Source organism: Daldinia caldariorum (genome assembly GCF_022478825.1).
Source record: "Daldinia caldariorum strain CBS 122874 unplaced genomic scaffold F4812scaffold_9, whole genome shotgun sequence".
Taxonomy (NCBI): domain Eukaryota; kingdom Fungi; phylum Ascomycota; class Sordariomycetes; order Xylariales; family Hypoxylaceae; genus Daldinia; species Daldinia caldariorum.
Window position 1 is genome coordinate 306,303 of NW_025953045.1, and position 12,827 is coordinate 319,129.

Genomic DNA, 12,827 nt, shown 5'->3' on the forward strand with positions numbered 1-12,827 from the left:
ATTTTAAATAGTTTAAATTTTTTATAATTTAATTTATTACTTAATCTTTTAATTTTAATATTTTATTATAATAAATAAATCTTATTTCCTTTTTTAAAGATTAATCCCTCGGTTTTATATTAATTACTATATTTTTTTATTTTTATTTATAAAAATCTAAGCTTATTTACTAAATATTTTTACATAATAATAACTTATTTTATTATAACCTTTATCTTAAATATAAATGTTTTTTTTATATTAATTAATTTCGTAATGATAAAATTATAATTAATATTTACTTTAAATAAGGATATTTTTATATTTTTATTTATAAAGTTATTATATGCAATTTTTATTTATAATAATAATTTTACCTAATTATTTTATATTTTATTAATATATATATAAAAATATTATTTTAATGTTTAATTTAATTATAAGTAATATATTGTAAACAGTTTTTATTTTATATTTATTTTTATTATTAAGTTAATTTAGAATTTAAATATAAATAATTTATTTTTATTTAAAATAATACGTTTTAATAATCCATATTTATTAATTATATATTTAAAAAAAGCATAAATTAAATTTTTAATTATATTAGATTTTTTATATAGTATAAAGTATTTATATTTAATTAACTTATTAATTACTACTTATATATTATTATATAATATATTAATCATAGGCTTTTTTAATAATAATAATTTAATAATAAAATTCTATATAATAATTTTTTAAATTTTATTCGAAATTTCTATTAACTATATAAGCTTATATAATTTATATTTAATTACCTTTATTTTATTATATATGTTATAATTACTAATTACCTTTTTAATTACTTTTAATAAATTAAAGAAATTATAATTTTTTATAATTTATTATATAATTTAAAAGATTTTTTAATATTCGTGTAACAAATATTTATAATATTCTTTAATAAATTTATATTATAAAATCTTTAATATATATACTTTTTCCTATTTTAATTTTTACAAATAATTCCTTTATAAATATAATTACTTTAATATATATTATCCATATATTATTTTTTTTATAAAATATAATATTAATAAAATAAATACTTTTTATCCGTTTAATACAAATATTATTTTTTCCTTTATTATATTTTTTATATTAATACTATTAAGTTTATTAAATGCATTTACTTATATATTTACTTTTCTTATAACATAAATTATTTTAAAATTAAAATTATTAAAATATTTTACCTATTTTTAAACCTTAAATCTTAACTTTTAAATAATTATTAACATCTTAAAATTATTATAATTAAAAAAGACCGTAATAAATTCCTTAATTCTATTAAATTAGTATCTCTATTTTTTAAATATTATTATAATAATAAATAATTTTTTATTATAAATTTAATATTTTATTTAAACTTTTTTAAAAATTTTAAATAAATATACCATTAAATACCATATTTTATTATCTTTAAATTATTTTAATATTATACCTATAATTACGTTAAATCTATTTATATAAATTTATTTTAATTAATTTAATTTAAATAATCTTATTATTAAATTATTAATAATAATTTTTTATATTTCTTTAAAAGCTTAATCTACTTTTAGTATTTATTAAAAAGCTCCTTTTTTTCCTTATATAATAATTATAATAGGGTTTATAATTTTGCCAAAATCTTTTATTAACTATTTACTATAATTAATAAAATTATAAAATTATTATATAATTGGTGGTTGTGTGACATCGACGCGTAGGCACCTTATCGGGATAAGGTGCCTTGTCGCCGATATTGGAAGGAGGAACAGTGTACCCACTATTACGGTATAAAAGGACATCACGATTGCTAGCTAGCCTCAGATAGATTCCTCCCTCCTTAAACATCATCAATACACCAGTTTCACCCTTATTGTTATTTGATTTACTTGTTTATTGCTTTATATCATACGTACGTACTTACCAACAATAATAATAATATTATTTAATATTAGTTAATTTTATACTATTATAATCTTTAAATCTTATATTTTAATTTATCCAAATATAATAATATACCTTAAATAATCGATTTTTTATATATAAAACTTGTTTTTTTTTAAATTTATTAATAAATTAACTTTATTTAAAACTTTTAATATTTTATCCACATATTTTTCATATTAATTAAGGGTTTTGGAAAAGATTAAAATGTTATTTAAATAAATAAAAACTGTTTTTCTTAAGAACTTTTATAATATAATTTCAATTATTCTTTAAAATATTATTAACGTATTTATAAATTTAAATAGCATAATTAAATATTTATAATAATTAAAAAAAGTTTATATTATTATTTTTTATTTATCTTCTTTAATTATTTAAATTAAATAAAAAGCCTTTTTAAATTTAATATTATAAACCATTTTACGTTCCTTATTATTTCTATTAAGCTATTAATATTAAATAAAGGATAATTATTTTATTTAATAATAAAATTAAAATATTAATAATCGTATATATTTTAATATATTATATTCTTATTTTTATTTAATCTTAATATTCCATTTTGTCACGAACTAATAACGCGGGAACCATATCTTGTATGGAAGCGGGGTTCTTGAAACGTACGATCAGACGGATAAACCTTGGATAACCTAATGGAGGGTAATAATCTCGTTAATCTCGTTGATCTTGTTGATCTTAACGAAATTAACTAAATCACTGAGATTATTAAGATCACGATACCCTTAGACAAAAGATAAAAAGGCCTATAGGATATATAATATTATCATATATTTAATTATTTATTTATATTTTTTTAATTATTAATCTAAGCTTTATATTTATATAAAAGGAAGGATTTTAAGCTTTTTTAATAAGTACTTTCAATGATATTTTAATATTTAACCTATATTGTTATTATTTACTTAAAATTAAGCCATTAGTTATTATATTTTTACAAATTTAAGTATAAATTTGTCATATTTTAATAGCTCTTTAATTAATAACGTTATTAATCAAATATAACATAAGCATTAGCCCTAATAAATATATTCCTTTATTTATAAAGATTATTTATAATTCATTTATTTTAAAATATTTTTTAAATAAGTCCCTTAAAAATTAGTTATTAATTAAGACTGATTAAGCAAAAGAACGCAATTAATTTAATGTACTACTTTTCAATTATATTTTAAGATTAATTAATAATATAGTTTTAATAGAAATTAAGTCCTAAGCAAAATCATTAAAACTTAAAAAAAAGGTAAAAGAAATTATTAAATTTATTAATAAAAGAAAAGGAAAAGCAATTAAAAATAAAAGTAATAATAAAAATAATAATCTAAATAATATACCGTAATTAAAAAAGGATATAAAAAAGGTATATTACGTATATAAGGGACTTAAAGATAAACTAACGGACTTACATAATAAATTAGCTAAAATTAAGAAGGAAAGGAATAACAACAATAATAAGCCTAATCTACATCTGGTACAACAGGATCCAACCGTTCCTTTACCCTCAGATAAAGGATTTAGACCCTTTTTACTACCTAAGTATAATAGTATTATTAATATAAAAAATTGGCTTAATGTAGCTAAACTTTATTTAATATTCTTTTAAATTAATTTTAATAAAGATGAATATAAGGTTTTAATAATTTATTAATACTTTAAAAGAAATGCCCTTATGTAGTTCTAATCTATTTTAGATAATTATTTAAATAAAATCTAAAAAGAAATAAAAGAATTTAAATATATTTTCAGTAAATATATAAACTTTAAAAAAAATAAGGTTAATATTTGGTAATTTATTTAAGAAGGAAGATGTTTATAAAGTTATTCGAAATTTTAAGTAAATTAAAAGAGCTTTAAAATATATTACCCAATTTAAGCGTTTAATAATAATAGCTTAATTACTGGAGGACACTTAATTTAATTATTTTTATAAAGGATTAATAATTTAAGTAAAAGATAAAATCTTTAAAGAAAAGAGATCTAAATATATTAACAAATATATTAAATGAGTTATTATCTATAATAAATAATTGTACAAAAGGTTTTAGGAAAAAAGAATTAAGAAGACCCCTTTTTTACATATTAAAAGGGAACCTAAGAAAGTAAGCTTCAACACTGTTAAAATAGAAAAACTTAAAAGGAATATAATTAAAGTTAAGTGCTATAATTATAATAAAATAGGCCATATATTTAAGAACTATAAGATATTTTAAAAACAGCTTAAGGTACTTAAAGGACAAATAGAGCCCAAAATTGTCAAAGTAATATTCCTAAAAGTATTTAATATCTAAATTTTTTAAATTGCTTAAAATATTAAAAACTATATTATTTTAAATAATTACTATTAATAATTTAACTTTTAAAAATATAATTGTTAAAATTGCCTATAATATTTTAATAATAATAAAAAGAAATTAAGATAGCGATTTTTATTTTAATAATATTTATTATTCATTAATATTAAAAGAAAATAAGATATAAATGAAAAATGCCTATAAAGAATGCCTAATTATATTAAAAGTTAGTGCAATTACGAATTAAATTTCCGGATCTTAAAAAAGATTATTAAGGATATTATAAATTAAGAATTTTAAATATTAAATATTTAAGCTTATTATAATAAAGATTTAGAAAGGAAGGAGTTTACTTAAGCTTAAATTAGCGAAATATTAAATCTTATAAAATAATGGAAGATTATAATACTTTAAAAGGAAAATAAATAGCTTTTTTATAAATTTAATAACATATAAAAATAAGTAACCATTAGGCCTATAATGAAGGGGTATTAAACCTTAATTTAAGATAGATTATAAGTAAAAATTATATTTATATTTAAAAACAAATTACTAAATGAGAAAAGGAGCAAAATTAAGAGTTTTATATGTTCCCCATAAGTTAGGCAATTATAATTCCTTTAATTTCGAGCTTTATTTAATTGTAGAAATTAAAAATATAGCGATTTTCAATTATTAAAGGATTACGAAAAAGAGAAGTAGTGTACGTAAGATCAGAGTCCATAGCGGCGGTTATCGACGAGTACTTTCGAGCACAAGGAAGAGGAGTACCAGCAACCAGAAAAGCAGAAACCGATATCCCAGGAATAGTGTACTCTCTATAAGAAGTTACCAGGATAGAACAGTCCCTGGATACGGAAGGATGGATCCCTATCTTTGGAATTAGGAAATCTGACCCAAGATCTGAAGCATATATACACAATTTATAACAGAACTTAAGATATAAATAATATTATAAAATATTTTAAATCTTTTGTCCTTATAATCGATATTGAGTATATAGTTTAGTTAAAGAAAATATAGGTTTTTAGCCTAAATTGGTAAAAGGATATTTATTTATATATAAATGTAAGGATATTGGTAAAGTTAGGATCGAATTCGAACCTATTTTTTTAGGAAGTATATAAATAGATAATGTAATTATTAGTATTATATTTCCTACAGATAATAGACTTTATAAGTATATATATTATAGAAGGTTATAAAAAATTTATAATTAATATAAATATTAAGTATATATAATTTATAAGTTTATTATTTTAAAAAAGTATATTAAAGAATATAAAAATATAAAAATATTTAATAAAATTTTATTAAAACTTATTAAAAAATAATAAGATTAATTTAAAAAAAAGATTTAAATAAAGAAGATATCTTAAGGAACTTTAATATAATATAAATAATTAATAATTATTTATACGTAATAATAAAATAAAAAGATTAAAGGATTTAAGTATTAATAAATTATAAATATTTTATAAATATTATATAACTTAATATAATTAATAAATATTAGATTAATTATTAAGAAAAAGAAATACTGTATAAGGTATTTACAATTGACAGATAATTAATTAAATATAATAAAAGATAAATTAAATAAAAAGTTATGAATTTTCTGGTTTAAATTTAATAAAAAGATTAATTAATTATTTTTAATATTATTAATACCTAATATAATATAGTTTTAAAAAAACCTTAATTAAAAATTAATAACTTAAGGATAAATTAGCAGAAAAATATTATTAAGTAACTATTATTAGAGCTAAGTACAAAAGGTTACAAACTTGAGCATCGGAAAGAAGCTAATTTAGATAAACTTAGTACAACAGCAAACAAGCACATATTCGCAGCCTTTAAAAAAGCTTATTAAATAATACCTTTATATATATTACGATTCATAAAACTAATTAAACAAATAAAATAATAAAAAATAATAGAAGGAAAAATTAAGGTAGTATATAATAAACTCGTTAATATACTTAAAAAATATCAAAAAAATACCTGAAATTATTTACCGAAAAACTAAATACGAATATAGGAGTCTTAGATTATGAACTTTACAATTATAAAATAAATCTTAAGGAAAAATAATTACCCAAATTAAATAAGGTATACTTATTAAATATAAATAAATAAAAGGCATTAATTAAAATTATTAAACGAAAATTTGAAAAAAGATATATATAAAAATCAGATTTATTAATTAAAAGCCTAATTTTTTTAATACCTAAGAAAAATAGAGATAGGATATTAAGATTAAATGAAAATAAAAATATAATATATTAAAATATATATAATTACTAATATTTTAATTTTATTATTAAGTAAAATGGCTATTTTCTATTTAATATTAATGGCTTAATGGAGATAATAAGGAATGTTAAATAATTTATAGCATTAGACTTTAAAGAAGCTTTTTACCTAATTTGGATAGTTAAGGAAAACAAATGGAAAATAGTAATATAAACCTTTTTTAAACATTATAAATATTTAATTATATTATTTGGACTTATAAATGCATTAGTAATATTTTAAAGGATAATTAAAACTGTATTACGGAAATTCTTAGGAAGAACAGTTTTTATTTATTTAAACGATATTCTAATTTTCTTTAAAACCCTTAACTAATACGAAAAATATATAGATAAAATATTAGAAATTTTAAATAAAGCTAATCTATTAATAAACCTAAAGAAAAGTAAATTTTATATATAAAAAATCGATTATTTAAAATATATAATAATATTTAGATAAATTAAGATATAAAATTTAAAGATTATAATAATATATAATTAATTAACGTTAAATAATATTATTATTATATAATAATTTTATGGTTTTATTAATTATAATAAATAGTTAATAAAAGATTTTGGCAAAATTATGGACTTTATAATAGTTATTATATGAGGAAAGGAAGAAGCCTTTTAATAGATGCTAAAGGCGGATCAAGCTTTTAAAAAAATATAAAAAGTTATTATTAACGATTTAGTAATGAGATTACCTCGGCCGGATTAATCTAAATGGATTTATATGGACGGATTTAATGTAGATATGGGCGTAGTTTTAGAACAACTCGAAGACGATGAGGTATAGCATCTGGTGGCATATTTGTCCAAGATTTTTAAAAGAGTCCAGATAAGATATTAAACTTACAATAAAGAATTATTTGTTATTGTGATAATATTTAAGGAATAGAGGCACTGATTTAATGGAATAAAAGAATTAGTTACTGTTTTTTCTGATTATAATAACTTTAAAACGTTAATAATTATTTAAAAGCTAAGATTTAGGGTTTAAAGATGGGTAAAATACTTTAGTAATTTTAATTTTAAGATAGTTTATGTTGTAAGAAAGGTAAATATATAAGTAAATGTATTTAGTAGATTAAATGGCGTTAGTATTAAAGATGTAATAAAGGAAAAAGTAGTATTTATATTAGATAAATAAAAAGTGCTTATTCTTTTAATATTATATCTTATAAAAAAAGATAATATTTAGATGATATGTATTCAAGTAACCATATCTAATAAAGAATTACTTTAGGAAATTAAAACGGGAAATAGTATAATTACTTATTTAAAAAAGGTATATGTATTTAGGAACTTATAACACAAGTTCGTTAAAAAATACCATAAATATCTATTATATGGATATTAGGGTATTTTTTAAATTATGTAATAAATTATAAGGAATTATAACTTTCTTAGCCTACTTGCAGTAATTAAAAAAGTAATTAACGAATATAATATATATAATAAAATAAAGTTAGTTAAGTATAAGTTATATAGGTTTATATAACTAATAGAGATTTTAAATAAGGTATAGAAAACCATAACCTAAGATTTTATTATTAAATTACCATTATTAAAAGAACTTATGATCGATATTTTATATAATAACATATGGATAATGGTCGATAGATTGATTAAGTATAGGCATTTTATACCATATAAAGAATTAAGCATAGTAGAAAATTTAACCTATGCTTTTTTTAAATATATAATTAATAAATATGGATTATTAGAACGTATTATATTAAATAGAAATAAGTTATTTATATCTAAATTTTGGATTAGTTTAACGGTAAGAATAAGTATAAAATAAAAGTTATTTACGGTATACCATTTACAATTAAATGGATAAACGGAGTATTTAAACCAAATGTTAAAATAGTATTTTCGTATATACATTAACAAAATGTAAAATAATTGGGTGGAATTATTACCTTAAGTAGAAATTGCATATAATAGCTTTATTAATAAAAACATAAAAATATTCCCATTTAAAATAAATATTGGTTATGATTTCATTATTACGGAATTAATTAATATAAAACAAACATTTATACCTAGGGCAGAAGCCATAATAAAATAAGTTATTGTTATGTAAAAGTATTTAATAAATGAGCTTAGATTTTTATAAGTAAAAATAAAGAAATATAATAATTAATATAAAATTAAGGGATTAATCTTTAAGAGGGGAGATAAGGTCTATTTATTATAATAAAATATTAAAATTAAAAGATTAAGTAATAAATTAAATTATAAAAAATTTAAACTATTTAAAATTGAAAAAGTTATTTTAAAAATTAATTATAAATTATTATTATTAATAAAAATAAGGTTATATTTAATATTTTATATTTTTTTATTAGAAAAAGCATTTGAAAATACGTTAATATAAATTATTTTAAATATTAAAATCGATTAAAAATATAATATTAAAAAGGTATTAAACTTTAAAAAATTTGGAAATTAAATTAAATATTTGGTTAAATAAAAGGATTATTTATTAGAGGAAAATATATAAGAATTAATTAAATATTTTGAGAACGTTTAAGAACTTGTAAAGACGTTTTACCGAGAAAATCCTAACTGTCCACAAGTAGCGACGGATTTAGCCTTAGGTTAAAACTATTTTAAAAAGTAACGGCCCTGCTGGGGTCGCCCTTGGAAGAATTAGAAGATATAAATGAATTAACTGGACTTAAGGCATTTTAGCTTTTACTTTTTTTTTTCTTCTTTTTTACAATCTAATTCTTTATATTAAAGAATAACAAGGGCTTTTCCTTTTGTAATATTTTTTTATGATAAATCTCTTTAAGGCGAATAAGGTAGCGGGAGATATCTTCTTAACTTTCTTTAACCTGTTCGAAACGATTTATTATCTTTCTTTTAAGATAAAAGATTTTATTTTTTATTTAATACTACTTATCTTTAAAAGAGTTTAATTTTTGTTTTAATTTAATTAAAAAGTTTATTTTCGATACGTTATAATTAAAACGATAATTCTTTTTAATATAAATGTTATAAAAGAAAAGATTTAATAAAAAATAATATAAGGGCTTTTTAAAATAAATATAATTTAAATATAATATATATAAGGTATTGGCCAATTTAATTAAGGAAATCCGAAGTTCTTTACTTTTTTGTTAATTAATATAGTTCTTACTTTTTATAATGGATTTAAATATATAATTCGATATTTTAATAAATTAATTAGAAAATAATAAAAAAGAAAAAGGGAATATTATAAAATACATTTATTAAGAAATTTTTAAGGATAAAGAATTTAGGAGAAGGAGGATAATGTTATGAATTAATAACATAGGAACTATACCTTATATAAAAGCGGGGTTTTTAAAATGTACGATTAGATAAATAAACCTCGGATAACTTAATGGAGGATAATGATCTTATTAATCTTATTAATTTTGTTAATCTTAATAAAATTAATTAAATTACTGAAATTATTAAGATTATAATACCTTTAAATAAAAGATAAGAAGGCTTATAAGATATATAATACTATTATGTATTTAATTATTTATTTACGTTTTTTTAGCTATTAATTTAAGCTTTATATTTGTATAAGGGGAAGGATTTTAAGCTTTCTTAATAAGCACTTTTAACGATATCTTAACACTTGACCCGTATCGCTACTGTTTACCTAAAATCAAGCCACCAGTTACTACACTCCTACGGACCTAAATGTAGGTTCGTCACACATTTCTATTTTTTTAAGTATTAAAAAAATTAAGTTCCTTATTAATAAATTTAATTTTTATATATATCTTTTCTTAAATTTTTATTTAATAATTTTAATTAATATCTTTTATTTATTTATATTTAATAAATATATTTTATTTAATTTAAATAATGTTTTTTTAAATTTATCTTATAATTATAAAGTTTATAATTTAAGACTTTTATATTTGTATTAAGTTTTTTAGTAAATAATTTTAAATATTTCTTTTAATATTTTTTAAATACATTAACTAATTTATTATATATTATTTCAATTTTTCTTTTAATTGTTTCTTATTATTTTATTTATTTAATTAATTTTATAAATTATAATATATATAAAGGTATTACCTTATAAGCTTTTTTGAAAGTTGCAAATACGTGTTTATTTATTATTATATTAAATCCATTTAAATTAACCTCTTTTTAATACTTAGATTTATAACCTTTTGTACTTAACTTTAATAATAATTATTTAACAGTATTTTTTTACCAATTTATCTTTAAGTTATTAACTTTTAATTAAAATTTTCTTAAAATAATATTATATTAAATATTAATAATATTAAAGGAAATTAATTATTAATTTTTAATATAATAATTCCTTTTTTTTAATAATTAATTTAATATTTATTAATTATATTAAAATATATAATATTTATTAAATATCTATAATTAATTAATATTTAAAACTTTTAATCTTTTTATTTTATTATTATATATAAATAATTATTAATTATTTAAATTATGTTAACGTTCTTTAAAATATTTTTTTATTTAAATCTTTTTTTTAAACTAATTTTATTACTTTTTAATAAATTTTAATAAAGTTTCGTTAAGTACTTTTATATTCTTATATTCTTCTATATATTTCTTTAAAGCAATAAATTTATAAATTATATATATTTAATATTTATATTAATTATAATTTTCCTATATTTTTTTATAATATATATACTTATAACGTTTATTTTTAATAAGAAATATAATATTAAAAACCATATTATTTACTTATATATTTCTTAAAAAAGTCAATTCGAATTTAATTCGAATTTTATTAATGTTTTTATATTTATATATAAATAAATATCTTTTTACTAATTTAAGTTAAAAACTTATATTTTTTAATTAAATTATATATTTAATAATAATTATAAAAATATAAAATATAAAATATTTTATAATGTTTTCTATATTTTAAATTTTGCTATAAATTATATACATATATTTTTAATTTTAAGTTAAATTTCTTAATACTTAAAATAAGAATTTATCCGTTTATATTTAAGGATTATTTAATTTTAATAGCTTTTTATAATAAATATATTATCTGTAAGATATTAATTTCTACTATCTTTAAATTAGCTTTAATAATTAATACTTTTTTTCTTTATACTTTAAAATATTTATTAATAATTTATGCAATAGATTTTTTTCTTACGTATATAATTTCTCGTTCTTATATTCCTTTAATAATTAAGAAATATTATATTTTTAATTTTTATAATTAAATAAGGCTTATAATTAAGGGAATTAAAGTTATTCAATTTATTAAAAATATATAAAATTCTTTATTTTTTTTTAATAATTTGTTTTTAAATATAAGCGCAATTATTTTTTATTAACTATTTAAAATTAATATTTATTATATTATTATTATATATTTAACAAGTTATTATTTATTATTTTATTTTATTTAATTTATAAAATATTTATTTATTAATTTATTATTTTATTACAATTTTTTATTTATTTATAAGTTTTATAATTTTATTAAATTTATCTTTATTATAATTATTTTAGCAAATTATTATTTAAAATTTTTAATTTAAAATATTTTTAATAATTCTTTTTAATATTAAAATATTTAATTTATAATTATATCATCTTTTAATATAATATAATATTTTTTATAAGTAATTTTCGTTTATATTTCATTTTTTAATATTAATAAATAATAAAGATTATTAAAATAAGAACTAATTTCTTAATTCTTTTTTATTATTGTTAAAATATTATAAATAATTCTAACAATTATATTTACGAAAGTTGGGTTATTAATAGTAATTTTTAATAATAACGTAATTTTCAATATTTTAAGCAATTTAAAAAATTTGGATATTAAATGCTCTTAAAGATATTACTCCTGTAACTTTAAGCTTAAATTATCCTTTTAATATTTTAAATTATTTTTAAAATACCTTATAATTTTTAAATATATAACCCATTTTATTACAGTTATAATATTTAACTTTAATTATATTCTTCTTAAGTTTTTCTATTTTAATAATATTAAAGTTTATTTTTTTAAATTTTTTTAATATAAATATAAATAATTTTCCTAATTTTTTTTAAAAACCTTTTATATAATCTTTTATTATAAATAATAATTTATTTAATATATTTATTAATATATTTAAACCTTTTTTCCTTTAAGATTTTATTTTTAATTTAAGTGATTAATCTTTTATAAAAATAATTGAATTAAATATTTTCCAAAAGTTAAATTATTACTATTAATTAT